The sequence below is a fragment of the Camelus bactrianus genome, chromosome 13 (assembly GCF_048773025.1).
Source record: "Camelus bactrianus isolate YW-2024 breed Bactrian camel chromosome 13, ASM4877302v1, whole genome shotgun sequence".
Taxonomy (NCBI): Eukaryota; Metazoa; Chordata; class Mammalia; order Artiodactyla; family Camelidae; genus Camelus; species Camelus bactrianus.
Window position 1 is genome coordinate 67,056,108 of NC_133551.1, and position 15,481 is coordinate 67,071,588.

At 53.2% G+C, this 15,481-nt stretch overlaps 1 protein-coding gene across 4 annotated transcripts in view; it reads right to left on the minus strand.

The window, feature by feature from the left end:
• Positions 1-15,481, minus strand: part of PAX7 (paired box 7) — a 101,587-nt gene that overhangs the window by 73,215 nt on the left and 12,891 nt on the right. The window lies entirely within an intron of this gene.

Sequence of the window (15,481 nt, forward strand, 5' to 3'; positions counted from 1 at the left end):
CTCCTTCCACCTCCTGATTATCCTCCCAGCCCCCCACTCAACCCTCCGCCCCCACCCACCCCCTCCTTGGCCAGGAGCTCACCGCCTAGGTCCTGCCCCACCTCTGAGCTCCCTTCTGTTTTTTCGCTCAGGATTCCAGAGCCCAAGGAGCTGGGCTTGTTTATAGCCCTGCCTGCCCTGTTGCCTTGGTCCCAGCTCAGGTCAACTCTCTGGGGCTAGTAGGGACTTTTGAACGTGCTAAATACAGGTTACAGGGGTCAGGGGTCACAGCCCTTCCTCGGGGGAAGTTTGACTTGAACCATCCATGAAATAGCAACTCTTATCTTGTGGGGAGGGAGGAGAGGCAGATTTCTTAAATTACGATGATTCTTCAGCCACCTCCCCCGGCACCCCCATGCCTCACTCACCCCCTTCCCCCTTTGGCCTCTCTGGGTATTTGGCATCTGGATTTCCCGTTTTCTTCCCTCTAATTCTGTTCTTAAGCCAGAAAAAAAAAAAAAAAAAAAAAGAGGGGTCTGGGGTGATGAGCAGAGCAGAAGTGGAGGGAGGAGTTTAACATTTGTTGGAGGCCTGTCTTAGTCTGAGCAGACTGGATTTGAGGGGTGTCACCATCCTTTCCTAGGCCGGGTGATGACTCGGTGATGACCCAGTCGGAGTCAGGGCTGAAACTTGGTTAGTCTAAAGCAAAGGGTCAAATCACCAAATGGGAATCGGGCCGGCTCTGGAGGCCCCTCCCCTGGCAGAGGCTCCACCCACCCAGCAGGCTCCGGCCCCGAGCTCCACTTCCACCCACCTGGCACAAGCATGGATGCCCCAGACCCCAGGTACCGCCTCGCAAGCACAGAGCCCTGTGCGCTGCTCCAAGTCCCTTCTCAGTCCCTCTTCTCGTCCTGCCCAGGCCTTTAGCAAAGCTGGGATGAGACTGAGATGATCCTATGTGATGGTGGCTTGTCCTCAAGGCCAAAGAGGCTTGTCCCTGTACCCCAAGGAGTAGGGTGACCGGCCTAGGAGTGGTTTTCTGGGATGTGGGACTCTCAGTGCTAAAACCAGGACAGCTCACCACCCCACCAGAGAGGGAAGGTCCAAGGCAGAGTCCGGGCTCCTACCTCCCAGGCATCTGCATTTTCCTTCCACCTGCTACTTGCCTAAGCCCCTTCCCTTCCCCTGTCCATCCTTTTCTCCAGGGAGGCTGACTGCAAACACCGTCCCTGGCATTGCTGGAGGGAAGCTGTTCAGAAAGTGAAGATAAATCGTCTGAGTTCGATTCTCTAGCCCATGATCATTAGCGATGCTCCCTTTTCAGGCCCCGTCGGTATCCAAATTAAAACAGGTGTGGGATGGAGAGAGGGATGAGGAGGAGGGCAGGGGGACGGGCAGGAGGGGCTCGCCTCAGCCTTCAGCAGAAGCCTGGTTGCCCCTCTCCCCTCCACTGCTCATGGGTCTCAGGAAAGTTCCAGATTTAGGGGACACTTCCCGAGCACCGACTCTGCCTACAGCATGGTACTGGGTAGAGGGGATCAAAACGGAACAAGATGCAGTTAACAGGTCCTGGGCCTCAAAGTTCTAATCTGGCACTGGAGATGGAAGCATGGATGTAAACCCACTAGGACGGCGAATCTTCAGGACACCACATGTACACATACATGCCACACATGTGCACAAGTGCACACACACACACATGAACACACATACACAAACACATACGGACAGACACGCTTCCCAACCCAGTTAGAGGGAACCTGGTTTTTCCCTTACTGTGGCTTCTCGGAGTGATCTTCAGGGACGGGTTCTCCGGAGGCCACCTCCTGTCCAGCACCTCAGCCAGATCTCCTCCCATGCCCCGGCCCGGCCCGGCATCCTGGAGGTCCAAGCACGGTCCTGATGCTGCCACTGGAGAGCAGGGCAAGGTCTCAAGCCTCAACCAGGCAAGGAGCGCATCCCAGCTGGATGCCTCCGGAGAAGGGCACTTTTCCTCTCTCGCCTCACTTTCCTGTCCATGGCTTGGGGGAAATCGCGCCAACCTCCACATCAAAGCCCACCCCAGCGATGACACACACCAGTCCCTCCTCCAGCCCCAGTACATATAGAGTAAGTGTTCAATCAAGGTGGTTATTACCATGAGGACAGACGGGAAGAGACGGAGGCTGGAGAACCCTGTTCTCTCACTCTCCTCCAGAAATACCCACCCTGGGTTCCCTCGAAGACTCCAGCAGGCAACATATGGCTGGAGAACGGCTGGGGGGAGGGGCGGGATGGGAGGGGCAGGTGGAGGCAGGGCAGAGGAGGAGGAAGGGTGTACTTTGGAAAAAAGAAAAACCCACACAAAACCGACAGAATTCCAGCCGATTATTCCTCCTGCTGCAGACGCACATTAATGCAGGAGAAGCGGGGACAGAGCTTTGGGCCGTGGACAGAGAAACAGTCGCAGTTTCTTTTAACAAGCCCTTGTCTGGCTTGATCTTGTCACTCTAAAGAGGGCCATTGAGGGGTATTCAAGCGTCGGCCCTGGGGGGACAAAAGGGCCCAGTATATATACTGACTGCTCAGTTGCCTGCGGGCCCTGGGGCCTTTGTCTAACCTTCCCTTAATAAACTTTTGGGAAGAGTTCATCAATCTGCTTCAATAGCTGATGGTCTCATTTTCAGAGAGAGAAGAAAAATAGCAGAAGGCTGGCGTGGCTTTTTTTTTTAAGAAGGCATTCTCAAAAAGAAGGGGAATGGGAAAGAGAGAGAAAGGAGAAGGCCCACAGACACCCCACTTTAAAAGGAAAAAGAACACATCACAACGAGGGCCACAAACCCTAGATAGGAGCCGAGACAAAACAGCTATTCATCGGCCCCGAGGTCTGCCTCCGTCTGAGCGTCCCAGGGCCACCGGCGCGGGGTCCCCTTGGCGGAGGCAGGGATGGCTGAGTTCGCTGCTGTAGGGGAGTCGGGGTGCGAGGAGAAATGTCTTAGAAGGAAAAGTGTGGCTGAGACACAACAGCCAGGCAGGACCCTTCCCTCCAGTCTCTTGTCATTTTGTGTCTTTTCCATCCGGCAGTTTTTAACAACTGTAGGTGGTTTTTCTTTTCTTTTCTTTTCTTTTCTTTTCTTTTCTTTTCTTTTCAATTATGGGGGTGGTGGAGTTGGGTGGGTGGATAGTTTTTTCTCCTCTAAGCAGTTTTTTCTTCTCTAAGTGAGGCTTCTGCTTCGAAGACCACAGGAACCTCCACCCTCAGGCCGGGGTGAGGTTTCCTGAAAGGCTTCAACCCCCTCAGCTCTGCCTTAGGTTGTACGAAGTGTTTCTCCCCAAACAACGCGAGACCCAGAAATCCCCCTGCCCGCCTACCCGGTTCCCTGCTGCAGGGGGAGGGGAGGGGGGTGGGTTCCATCGAGAAGGAGACGAGAACGGGAAAGACAGGCTATTCCTAATATTCCTACAATGCCAGACTCTGTGCTGGTTTTGACTGAGTGTTAACTCACTTCTCACCACTCTCCTATTTTCCAACGCATATTTTTTTTTCTTATTTTACTTGGGGAAACTGAGGCTCAGGGAAATGATCCCTGATTCCGAGTCCCACAGCAGGAAACTGAGGTCCAAACTCGAATCTTATCAAATCCACATTTCCAACTAAGCTGCTTCTTACATTTTAAGATATTATTTATTTTAAAATTTTAAATTTGTATTTATTTGGAGGGGAGGTAAATTGGTTTATTTATTTACATACTTATTTATTTTTAATGGAGGTACTGGGGATTGAACCCAGGAACTCGTGCATGCCGAGCTTGTGCTCCACCACTCAGCTATACCCTCCCCGCCTTAGGGTATTATTAATAAAAATACTAGCTACAGAAGTTGTGCTTTTAAAACGTGCCAGAAATTGTTCTAAGGCCTTATGTACATTGTTTTCCAAACAGCCCAGAGAGGGCTCCTACTGTTATAACACCCATAACACAGATGGGGTGACTGAGGCTCAGAGGAGAAAGAACTGGCAGCTGGCCAGACTCCAACTCAAGGCTGACTCTGGGGCTGGGCTTTGGCCCCCTACACTGCTCCGCCTTCGATGAAAGGCAGATGCAAGAGGATGGAGGAAGCAGAGGAACAAACGAATCTGACTTCTGCCCCCTGGACAAGCCTCGGAGGTGGGTCTCCCAGGTCCCAGTTCAGATTTGCAGTGCTGGCTCCCAGACACACACACACCACACACACACACACACACACACACACACACCCTCCAAGTCTCCCCAGTGGCTCTAGTTCAATGTTTTACAGGCCTAATGAGTGTTGACAAGTTTAATGAGTTTGTTTTAAAGAGGGGAGGGGGGATCTGGTCAAGTTGAGATTTCCGAGTCAAATGAATTAGTGGAGGCCGCCAGACTTCAGCTGACAGGCCTGGAAACCCTCCCACCGACTGCAGCCTTGAGCCCTGGACCGGGGCTCCCTCAGTGGGAGTGGGGGGCCCCACGCCAGACACCCGAGGGCAGCTCCGAGGCCCCTGGGTGCCTGGGTCCCAGTCAAAGCTCATTTCTTCATCCCACCGGTCCCCTCCCTGCCAGCCCACCAGGGCGGGCCCCTCTTCTGCCGGACTCTCCTCCCCCTCCGGGTCCCCAGTGAGAAATTTGATTCAAACCCAGTTTGGCACTTGTTTGCATATTGATTGCGTGGTAATTAAGTGGCTTCATCTGTGGAGGGGACGCGCCACCTGCATTTCTAAGCTTCCCAGTCAGGGGCCAGGACGGGGGCTGCAGCCCTTGTTTCTGACCGTGCAAACCGGAATCTGGGGAGACCGGCTTCTGGTTGCTAGAAGGGACTTACGTCGCCTGTCCTTCAAATAGTATTCTCTTTTTGGCGGTGCTGAGATGAGTTGAGAAGGAGCTTGCACAAACCTGACCAGCTCCAGATGAAAGAGTAGAGTTACATGAAATCATCATAATTATGCCAAAAAGAAAGGAATACATATGCGCTTCTGATGTCACTGTGTCATGACAGGCACGTGCAAGGCAAGATTAGTTCTCCCTGTGATTAGCCCCTCCTGAGCCACTGGGAGGCTGACCTGAGTCCCGGACCCAAAAGCCAGAGAGGCAGGGATTCAAACTCCTGCCTCTTTCTCTAGACCTGATCTTGGGCAAGTGACTTTACCACCCTGAGCCTCAGTTTCCTCATCTGTAAAATGGGTTTAGCAACACCTGTGATATTCACAGGGTTGTGGGTTAACGGGGCTATTGCCTGGCACACGGTGAGTCCTCCACCATCCCAAGTTTGTTTTCCAGAGCCGCATCCCAGCTGGAAATGAGCATGATCTGTTCATTCCTAATTATCGCAGCCTTGCAAATTAGTACATGCTACCTTCCAGCCCACCCAGTGTTCGTTTTTTTGTTTTTTTTTCCTTCACTAGCCCCAGTAGTGAAGTCCTCAGGGGGGCATCCGTCACCTTTGCGGCTCGCCAGGAGGAAGTGGGTGAGTGGATTCAGGGAAAAAAAAGGCTTTGCATCTCTGTGCATTGGTTTTGCTTTATTATGTCGTGTTTTGTCGCCCGTTAAGGAGAAAAGAGTTGGAGCTGACACATCTCAGGCTGGGTCACAGCGTCCAGCTGGGATTCCAGACCCCACCCCCGCCCTCCCCTCTCTCTCTCTCATGTGATTATTTATTGGATATTTCCCCCTGGGAGGGGGTGCCCCTCCTCTTCTTTAACTTTCCCCTAATCTCTGGTCTAAGGTGATGGACTTGTGGGAAGTGTTCTTTGGAGCGAGAATTTCTTTACAGACTGTTTCCCCTTTCCAGCTGGGTGCACGGAGCTGGGGGCGGGGTGGGAGGGGGAGGGGGGCTGGGTCACACCAAGTCAAGTGGGCAGACCCTGTGAACCGCCCCTCTGGACAGGGCTGTGGTGCCTCTCTGGTGATTTCTTCACTTCCTAGGTCTTGCCATTGTTCAGGGCTGCAGCCAGCTGCGGGCGTTAATCTTTGGCGTATTTGCAACCCCAAGAAAGAAAGGCCCGTGTGCAACAGGGCTGGGCTGGGGGCCCAGGGAATGGGCAGAGGCTGAGACGCCAGAGTGAGGAGGGGGATATGCATGTGACTGCACACACGTCCGTCCGCCAGGCCCCGGGACAGGGACCGAAGACAGAATAGCATCCATGCACGCTGGCGTGTGAACCTTCTGTTGTCACTTAACTCTTTCCAGGGGGACAGAAGAGAGATGAGCTCAAGGCAGCCCTGGTTTCCCTTCCTGGCTCAACCCCTGGCTAGCTAGGTGACTTTGGGCAGATGACCTGAGCTCTCTAAGCCTCTGTTCCTGTCTGTAAAATGGGGGCAAGTGCATTTGGACCACAGACAAATGCACTGACCTGCCCCCGAGCCCAGTGGAAATGACGCAGCCCCATGAATACACACACACCCAGGGACATCCACCCCAGAGCACAAAGAGATGCACCCCTGTATCTATACAACCACACAGCCCTGATCATGTTCACACTCAGTCCTCACACTTCATATCACGAGGACACACCCCCACACACCAACAACCCAAGACAAAGCCCCCCACCTAATCTAACCAGGACCCACCTACCTTGACCTCCTTCCGGACTCACAAAATACGATCCATCAGCAACCATGCATACACAGTACAGTTGCAACAACCACAAAATACACACAAGAAAGATGCTCCCTTAACAGAGGCCCCAACAACTGCCTTCCAGCACAATCCCGAGGCCCACTGGGATTCTCAGTTCACAGTCCCAAATGCAAGTCAGAAATGTGGGCGGGGTATTCCATTAAAAAAAACAAATCAGCAAGCCCTCTTCTGGTTGAATCTTCTGTTCATGACAAGCCTGTTGCTCTAGAGATGGGGGAAGCCACGCCCCTGGGACACGGGGACCCCGTGAATCCGTAGAGGGCATTTCAAAGTCAGCTGCCTACCAAAAGCTGGTGTGTTGTAGCAGGAAGAGTTCATGGCACCTGGATTCTATTACTGGCTCTGCTGTTCTCTGGCTGTGTGACTCTGGGGAATCAAGCAAACCTCTCTGAGCTCCACTTTCATCTGCAAAATTGGGATAATAAATAGCCACAGGGCAGGGCTACAGGGTTAAGGGTTAAGTGAGAAGAGATACATAAAGCACTTGACATGGCTCCTCACACATAGCAAGAGGTGGGCAGGTTGAGAGCACAGGCATCCAATCTTGCAATGAGATGTACCCACCTGTCTGTGCCCAAATGGATGAACACCAACTTGTGCCTCAGTTTCCTTATCTTTGAATGAGCATCTTAATGATCCCTCCTGCAATGTGCGCTTGGGAGGATTTCACGAATTCATTCCTGTAAAGCGCTTAACCCAATGCTTGGCACAGAGTCGGCTCTCATTGGGCTACTCTCCTAAGTAGATGGTCAATAAATGGCTGCCTCTTTCCTGCCATCCAGGCTGCAGGTCAAATATCACCTCCTCCAGGCAGGCCTCCCCGATAACCCACCTACTGTCACTTCCCTGGCCAGCCACTTTCTATCATGACTCTGCTTTATCTTCTTCAAATCCTTGTCCACCTTCTCCAAGTATTTTCTTACTTGTGGAAGTGCTCGTTGTGCAAGCTCCGTGAAGCCAGGGCCTTGTGGGGTTTGAGGCTGTCCTCCCAGCTCCTAGAACAGTGCCTAGCACGTAGTAGGTGCTCAGTACAACACTGTGGGAATCAAGCAGTGATTCTAGCTCCAGCTACCCGGGGCACTGGCGTTGGGGAGGGGAAGAAGGATGGTCGAGGTTGCAGGTGCAGGAGGGGCCTTCCTTCTCCTCCCAGCCCTGCCTTCCTGCGCACACCCCACCCCCCTCGGGAATGTGACTCCGGGCTGCTGGCCCAGCCTTTCCGCTGCCTGCTGCCAAGCCCAAGTGGCCAGCCGGTGAGCCCTTGATGGGTTTACCTGGGTGTTAATCCCCCAACAATCCCTCCAGGCCTGACCCGAGAGCCAGCCTCCATTCTTGTCCTGGGTCTAATTAAGTGCCTGAAATGCCACTTCCCCTTTCAAACCAGGCTGCTTTTCTCCGAGGTGAGTCAGGTAAAGCCCAGCCTGTCCCTCTGAAGCAGAGGAGGCCGGAAGCCCAGGCAGGTGCACCGGGGGGAGGAGGAGGCGCTGAGGGGCCTGGGGGTGTGGGGGACTTCTGCCTACCCCTCTTCAGAGAGGACAGACACCTGCAAAGCCCCTGACGCTGCCTAACCTTTTGGGGACCCTGAGCCCTAGGAGACCCAGGAAGACTAAGGATCCCTCCCCAGGGAACTGAACTGAGAATTCAATTCCGGGGCTCCATGGTCACCTCTAAGCCTCTGTAGTCCCCGGGTTAAGTAGACGTGACGCCACTTTCCTTTAACTGCACATCTGTACCTAGATGGATGGGTGGAATGGATACTGGTAAAATCTAGCTGTGTAAATCTAGACAACTGGACCCCCCAACTCAACAGATTATCTCTGGGGAAGGAGAGGATTCTCAATTTTTATCTGTTATACCTTTGTCTGATTTGAAATTTTACAAGAATATGTTAACTTTCATACTATCTCTTTCAAACTCATGTGAAAAGAGATCCGCATATATATTTCAGAGCCCCTGATAAAACAATGGGCGTTTGACCTGGGAAACCCTCTTCTTAGAAACCATCACAGAGCCTCTATGCCACACAAATTACTTCCAGGTGTTTTATCTCATTTCAGTCGCACGCTCCCTAGGTGCCAGCCACCTTTTCTGTGTTTTCACTCATTTGCTCCTTTTGTAATTTTTATCTCCATTGGATGGATGAGAAAACTCAGGCTCAGAGAGGTGAAGCGACTTGCTCAGGGGACACAGCACAGGAAGGCTGCACCTGGGTCTCACTGATTTCGAGCCCAGAGCTCCTTTGTGGCCCAGTGTGGCTGCCTTTGGATGCAACGGCTGAGGACCCAGAGCTGAGACGAAAGTGAGTGTCTGGAGGCCATCCTTGTGGTGTGGGCAGGAGCTGGGGACAGCAGGACAGGCATGGTGCCCTGGCAGATTATACCCTTGATAAGGGCCAGTGACACTAATAAAAGGCAAGGGACCCAGTGACTTTGAAAGAAGGTTCCATTCATGGTGCCTGATCGAACAGCCTGGTGATGGGTCCCTGTTCTGACCCTGTTCTCTATTTGCTGTGCAACAAGGAACAAGTCCCTTCCCCTCTCTGGGCCCCAGTTTCTCCATCTGTGAAACAGGGAGTTGCACTAGATCAGCAGCTCTCAACTCAGGTGGCCAGGACAGCTTACCCAAAAGCCACTCCCCTCAGATATCCCAAATCAAGAAAGTGCCCAAGTGTGTAGGCTTTGCAAAAACAGCTGGATGATTCTGCGGCACACCTTCTGCTCTCCTGGCCTGTGGATTTTTCCATCTCCTCCACTCGGCATTGAGTCCTCCCAGGACCAAGCCAGGATGGTGCTGCCACCCAGCCACATCACCAGTACCCCAATGAAGCACAGAGAGGGCAGCTGCCTCCCCCTGGTCACACAGCAAGCTGGGCAGGGACTCAAGAGGTAAACCCCACTGTAGAGACCAGCCTAGCTCTTGCCAGAGAGACCTCCCAGCCAGGAGAGAAAGTTCCCTAATCAGGGGAACAGAAGAGGAGGGGAGCCATTTGTCACCAGATAAGAAATATCAGCTTATCTCTGAAGACCAATAACCACAGCCTGGGGCTCTGATTCCAGGCGTAAACAGAGCTTCTCCCTCCTCCCCTCCTTCAAAGTAGCCACCGAGAGGAGGAAGCCCTGACTCCTCCTTGGGACAAAGCCCTGTCTCACCAGAGATTCCTCTATCAATGGGGGAACAGCGCTGGTTTTGACCTCTTCCCCTCCAGTGCAGACATGCCCAGAGCATCAGAGCTTGAAGAAGCCTCACCTGCTGCATCACCCCTGAAACTTCTGCTCAGAACACCAAGGCTCCACGGAACACGGTTTGAAAACCACCGGCTGATTGTGCCCTGCCATTGTTCGGACAAAGGGACAAGAACCGGAGAGACTAAGTGGCCTGTCCGGAGTCACACAGCAGTTAGCGCTGAAATCAAGGCCTCTTTATGGGGCCACAGAAGGAGCTGAATTCCAACCCAGCCAAGATATGTGGTTACTTTCCCTTGGGGCTTCATCTTTTCTTGCTGCTAAAAGGACTCTTCCCAGGAAGATGAACAGACCTTCAAAGGGCCAAATCTGGGGCATCTGTCAAGTCTCAAGATTCCCAGTAGGTATTCATGGGTGGCAGTGAGGGTACCAGCTTAAACCATCATCTCCCCAGGATCTAGAGTTCACGAGGGATGGGGAGGGTGCTGAGGGCTGCATTGTTCAGATGTGGCGAGAAGCACAGCTGGATTTGTGCCCTTCAGGTTTCTCGGGGTGAAGGTATCAGGGTCCTGCAGACCCTATCAGGAGAGAATTCTCCTCTCCCTACTTCCTAATCTCTCTGTGCCTCAGTTTCCCCCTCCAAAATGGAACTTAAAAGCACGTATCACTTAAATACAAAGGTGACAGACTGCAGGGATGGGAAAGGCCCCCATCCCAAGCTTTCAAATTCCTGCTTCAACCAGCTTTCAGGGCACACCTGCCAGGGGACCAGGGTTATTTTTCCCTTTGGGGGGCACACTCATGCCACGCCCTCTGGACTTCAGCTTTTCCATCTGTAAACTGGCCAGATGACCTCTAAGGCCTGTTCAACTCTGTCTTACTCTTTGGGGTCTCAACTTGGAGAGGAACTCCAAGGTCCCTTTAATTGACCTAGCCAGCCCTGGGCTCAGCACACCTGGGCATCAGGTGGGAAGAATCTGGGAACAGCTGCTTCTCCCCTCCTCTCCACCTCAGGCTGGGGCCGCCCTCTCCTAAAATCTCTCCACTGGTCCTCGGTTCTCCCTCCCACGCCCATGTCACAGCATTATCAACCCAGCTGTCTCTTCACATCTTCCAGTACATTCTCTGCTCAGTCCAACTCCCTGCCTTGGCTCGCCTGCCCTTGAAATAAGTCTTAGCTCCTTAACTCAGCCTCGGGGAGTCCACGATTGAGGCTCTGGTGCTATCATCCCCAGAGCAGCCCACAAAAAAAGAAGGGCTTCATACATTGTTGTGGGATGAAAGGATGAACAGCCAAGATGCCTTCAAAGCACTTCCAAGTCATTTGGGTCAGGGACCGGACATACCCTACTTCGAGGGGGAAGCAGCCATGGTTGAGGAGGGGATGTGACTGGGGGTCTGTGTCACCTTCACCTCCCTCCTTTACACCTGGGAGATACTTCCACCATCTCCTTCAGTCACCACGTGGTGCTCACCCCCACCTCCCCACCCGGCCAGCCAAAGCCTTTATGGGGGAGGGGAGAGGAGATCACAACTCATTAGGGGAAGAGAGTCCGTCCACACATCTAAGGGGCTGCTGGGTTCTGTTAGTTTCCGCCTTCTCCCCTTGGCCTCTATTGAATGAGGAGCTGCCCACAGGGCACACTGATCTCTTTCACTTAAGGAAGAATACTATTTATTGGCACGTGGCTGAGCACCTGCTCCCATCCGACCCCACCCCAGCCCAAATATGGTGGTCCCTTATAGATTTACAGCCCCTATTATTTTTAAAGTCATAGGGGCTGGGCTCTGGATTGAAAGAGGTCTTGGAGAAGAGGAGGTGAAAGGGATTGGACAGTAATATTTATTCAGTCTCCCAGTTTGTCTTGTGCTTTATGTAATCATACTGTTGACTCTTCCCAAGGCACTTTGAAGTTGTCACCCACGGGGCCATTTTGCAAATGGGGACACTGAGGCTCTCAGGGGACGTCACTCAGCTACCCAGATCCTTCAGACTCGGACTTTTCTCCTTCATTCCTCCCTCCCCGCCCCCCACTCAGGCACCTCCTCTAGAGCATCTCAGAGGAGCGGCCTCTGTTCACCAGACATCACTGATCAGACCGGCAGGTGGACGCGGCTGCGGATGGCTCTGGCGGGGGGGTGGGGGGTGGGGGGGTTCTGGCCCCAACTCTGGGGTTCACAGACGCAGAAAGGATGGCCCGAGGGCGCTTAGCGACCGACAGACAAGCCTGCTTCGAGGGCTCTAACTTTCTCCTTTCCTCTACCACCCCCTCCCAAGAAAGCCACCGACTCCAGGTTCCTTGGCGACCCCCCCCCTTCCACCTCCGTGGGCCGCCGTGGGCAGCTGACCCGGCAGAAGCTCGGCAGTCGCAGCCCACGGGGCCCGGCTTCCCCTGGCCCGGAGCTCGGTTTTGTTGTGGGGTTTTGTGCGTCCTGTTTTGTTCCGTCTCCCCGCCCCTTCCCGCGCGGGGCCAGCCCCCTCCCTACCCGCTCCGGTCCCCGTCCCCTCCCCCTCCCGGGCTCCCAGCGCGCCCGCTCTTGACTTCATCCACTAAGTCAATAGCCCGGGCGCGGGCGGGCCGCTCCCCCCGCTCCCCCGCCCCGCGCCGCCCCCCGGTTTTCTTCTCGGGATAATGGGGGCTCTTTGTGGCCTAATCAGCCTCCTGAGGGGCCAGGAGGCCGGGAGCGCTTCCCCCGCGGCCGTCGGTGAAAATGAAAGCGGGATTAGGCCGGGGCCTCGGCCCACACCATAGTAAAGCGCCACCAGGCATTCGCCCCTTCAAAGCCCCTTTCGGGGGTTTGGTTACTTTATTTCTAAAGTTGTTTGTATTTCTAAAGTGGCCATTGAGGCGCGAGCGGGGACTGCGCCGAGAGGGCGCTGGGAGGAGGGGGCGGCTGGGCGGAGGAGAAACTCTCGCAGCCTCCCTCTCCCCCTCCTCGGACCCGCTGACCGGTTTCCAAAGAGCCTTTCCTGGCCCTTATTTCCTCCCGCCGCGGGAGGTGGGGAGGGGCTCTCATCCCCACTAGTCAGATGGGGAAACTGAGGCTCGGGCACTGGAAGTCACTGATGCAAGGCTCCACACTAGGAGATGGGGTCCCGGCATTAAAGCTCAACTGGGAGCCAGGAGGGGAAAGGGGCTTTTGTTTTTGTGCTTTATTTTTCACGAGGAGACGCTCAGGAGCATTTACTGCGGTAATCGCCCATGGCCCACCAGCTACATCTCTTGTCGCCTGCCAGTACAGGCCATCTAAAGGAAAGTCCCAACCCGAACACAATTCGACCCCCCGAGGGAGGGAAACTCAGTCCCACTATTAAAGAAAGTTCCAGAGCCTCTTTCCTTAGGGTTCACTCCTAGGACCTTCAATAAATCCCAGAAATGCTGGCGCCATAATTCAGAATCTTCTGCCATCACGCGATGGCGGGGTGCAGAGATTTTGAATTTTGGAATTTGCAGGCTGCTGGAGGGAGAACAGAGGAAGGGGTAGAGATAGAAGTTGGGGGGTGCAAAAAGCAGCAGAAGAAAGGGGTTTCTCCTAGCTGCACCCTGTCTCCCACATACATTGGAATCTTTGTTTTCTGTTGGAGGTTTTGACCCTCTGAAGGGTGAATCCAAGCTCAAAAAGTCCAGGCGTGGAGAAAAACCTGTAAAACTGGGGATCTGGGATGGGGGTGGGGCGATGCTAAGTGCAAATTCAGGGCTCAGCTTCTGGTTCTGCAGCTGGACCAGCAGTCAGTTGTGTCCGTGGTTACAAGGGAGCTCGGGAGATAAAGGCACATCTGCAGGCTTTCACTGGGACCAAAAGAGTTCTAGAAGGTTCTTTAGGACTCCTCCTGACCCCTCCCAACCTCAAAGTTGTGCTTTAGAGAAGAACTTGAGCTTGAATCTGATTTTCTTGTCTACACAGTCCAGGTAAATCCCGTGCGGACTTCTAGGACAAGTTTCCAGGGTACAGGAGGACTGGAGCCCATCTCCACGAAAAAGTATATACAACACAGCACCCAAATACACATACACCCCACGAAACTCTGCCGGAATGTTGCACCTCTCCACCTTCCCCAGTCACCTAGTGACTCGCAATCTGAATTCAAACCCGAAGCCTTAGCGGTCCCTTTCCACCTGTCACCGCGTGCCCTCGTGGAGTCTTGGGATCGTGTGAGGGCCCCGCGGAAATGTGGCTGCCCACTCGGCTGGGGCTCTGTTGGGTCTGGGTCCCACGGAAAGGACCCCAGAAAAGTTCTGGGGAGAGTTTTCCAAGCTACTTCTCCAGTCGATGCCCCACCCCCTTTTTTGTTCGGATCTGGGGGCCTCTTTGATCTTCTGTCAAACAAAGAGCGCAGTGAAGGCCAGAGGCTGGGGAGCCCCGCGGCCTGACTGCTCCTCCCTCCTCCTCAAGCTCGAACCCGCTGCACTTCCAGGCTCTAGCCAACGCCTGCGCCTTCTGAGATCAGGTTGGCGGTTGCCTGCCAAATTCAGAAAAGGCCCAAACACATTCTGCTGTTGTGTTCATACCTAGAACCACCACAGACACACACTTCACCCCCTCTCCCAGCATTCACAAACACCCAGACATACACAGGTTGCCTGGCAAGGAGGTGGGCGCACAGGGAGATGTAGGTAAACACTCACACAAACACGTGAACTGAAGCACGCCTGTTTATCGCAGGCTTTTAATTTTCTGTCTCCACCACCTGTCTCAGAACTCCACGAAGGCAGGGACCCTTCTTGAAGTCTTGGGTATTCCTGGGCACTTAACACGATGCCTGGCACATAGTCGGTGCTCCAGAAATTTTTGCAGAATGAGTTAAGAAATTCATCCCCTAAGAACATTTCTTTCTTTCTTTCTTTCTTTCTTTCTTTCTTTCTTTCTTTCTTTCTTTCTTTCTTTCTTTCTTTCTTTTTCTTTTCTTCCTTTCTTTCTTTCTTTCTTTCTTTCTTTCTTTCTTTCTTTCTTTCTTTCTTTCTTTCTTTCTTTCTTTCTCTTTCTCTCTTTCTCTCTTTCTCTCTTTCTTTCTTTCTTTCTTTTTCTCTCTTTTTCTCTCTTTCTTTCTCTATCTCTTTCCTTCTTTCTTTTTTCCTTTTCTTTTCCCCCTCCCTCCCTCCCTTTCTTTCTGACAAAAGGCGGGCACAGCATTTGTGCTTACCTCTGTATGTAACAACCTCATTAAGGACCCCCTTCAACCACCCAAAGTTGGGTGGGAAGGTGGGATCTGCTGCCTCTGTTGTGGAAAGGAGAGGATCAGCAAAGGCCAGACAGGGACAGGCTCTCAAGCCCACCTCTTCCCCCACCCAGCCCCTTCCACCATCCATCTCCTCCTCCTGGGCTCCTGCTCCTGGAATCAGAGTCTCCTTCAGGAATACTGGAGTCACCAGGAAAAAATTCTTAATGGGGGTATGGCCTCCAGAAGCCCAGAGATCACTTTATACTGTCTGTAAAATTCTTCCTCTATGAACCTCTGTGAATGACCAATTTCTTAGAATTTTGTCTTAGTGCAATTCTCTGGTCTGTCATGGAAGGAAACTGAGACCCAGAGGGGCTGAGAGGGTTGTTCAACATTGCATTGCTAGCAAGTTGGGAGTGGGATTGATGGCAGCACCCTTACTTCCTGGGCCCGCGGCAAGGACTCTGCCCCTCCTGGACTCCTCCTGCTAGATTCAACTGGAGATTGGGAGAGCAGGCCATCGGAGGCG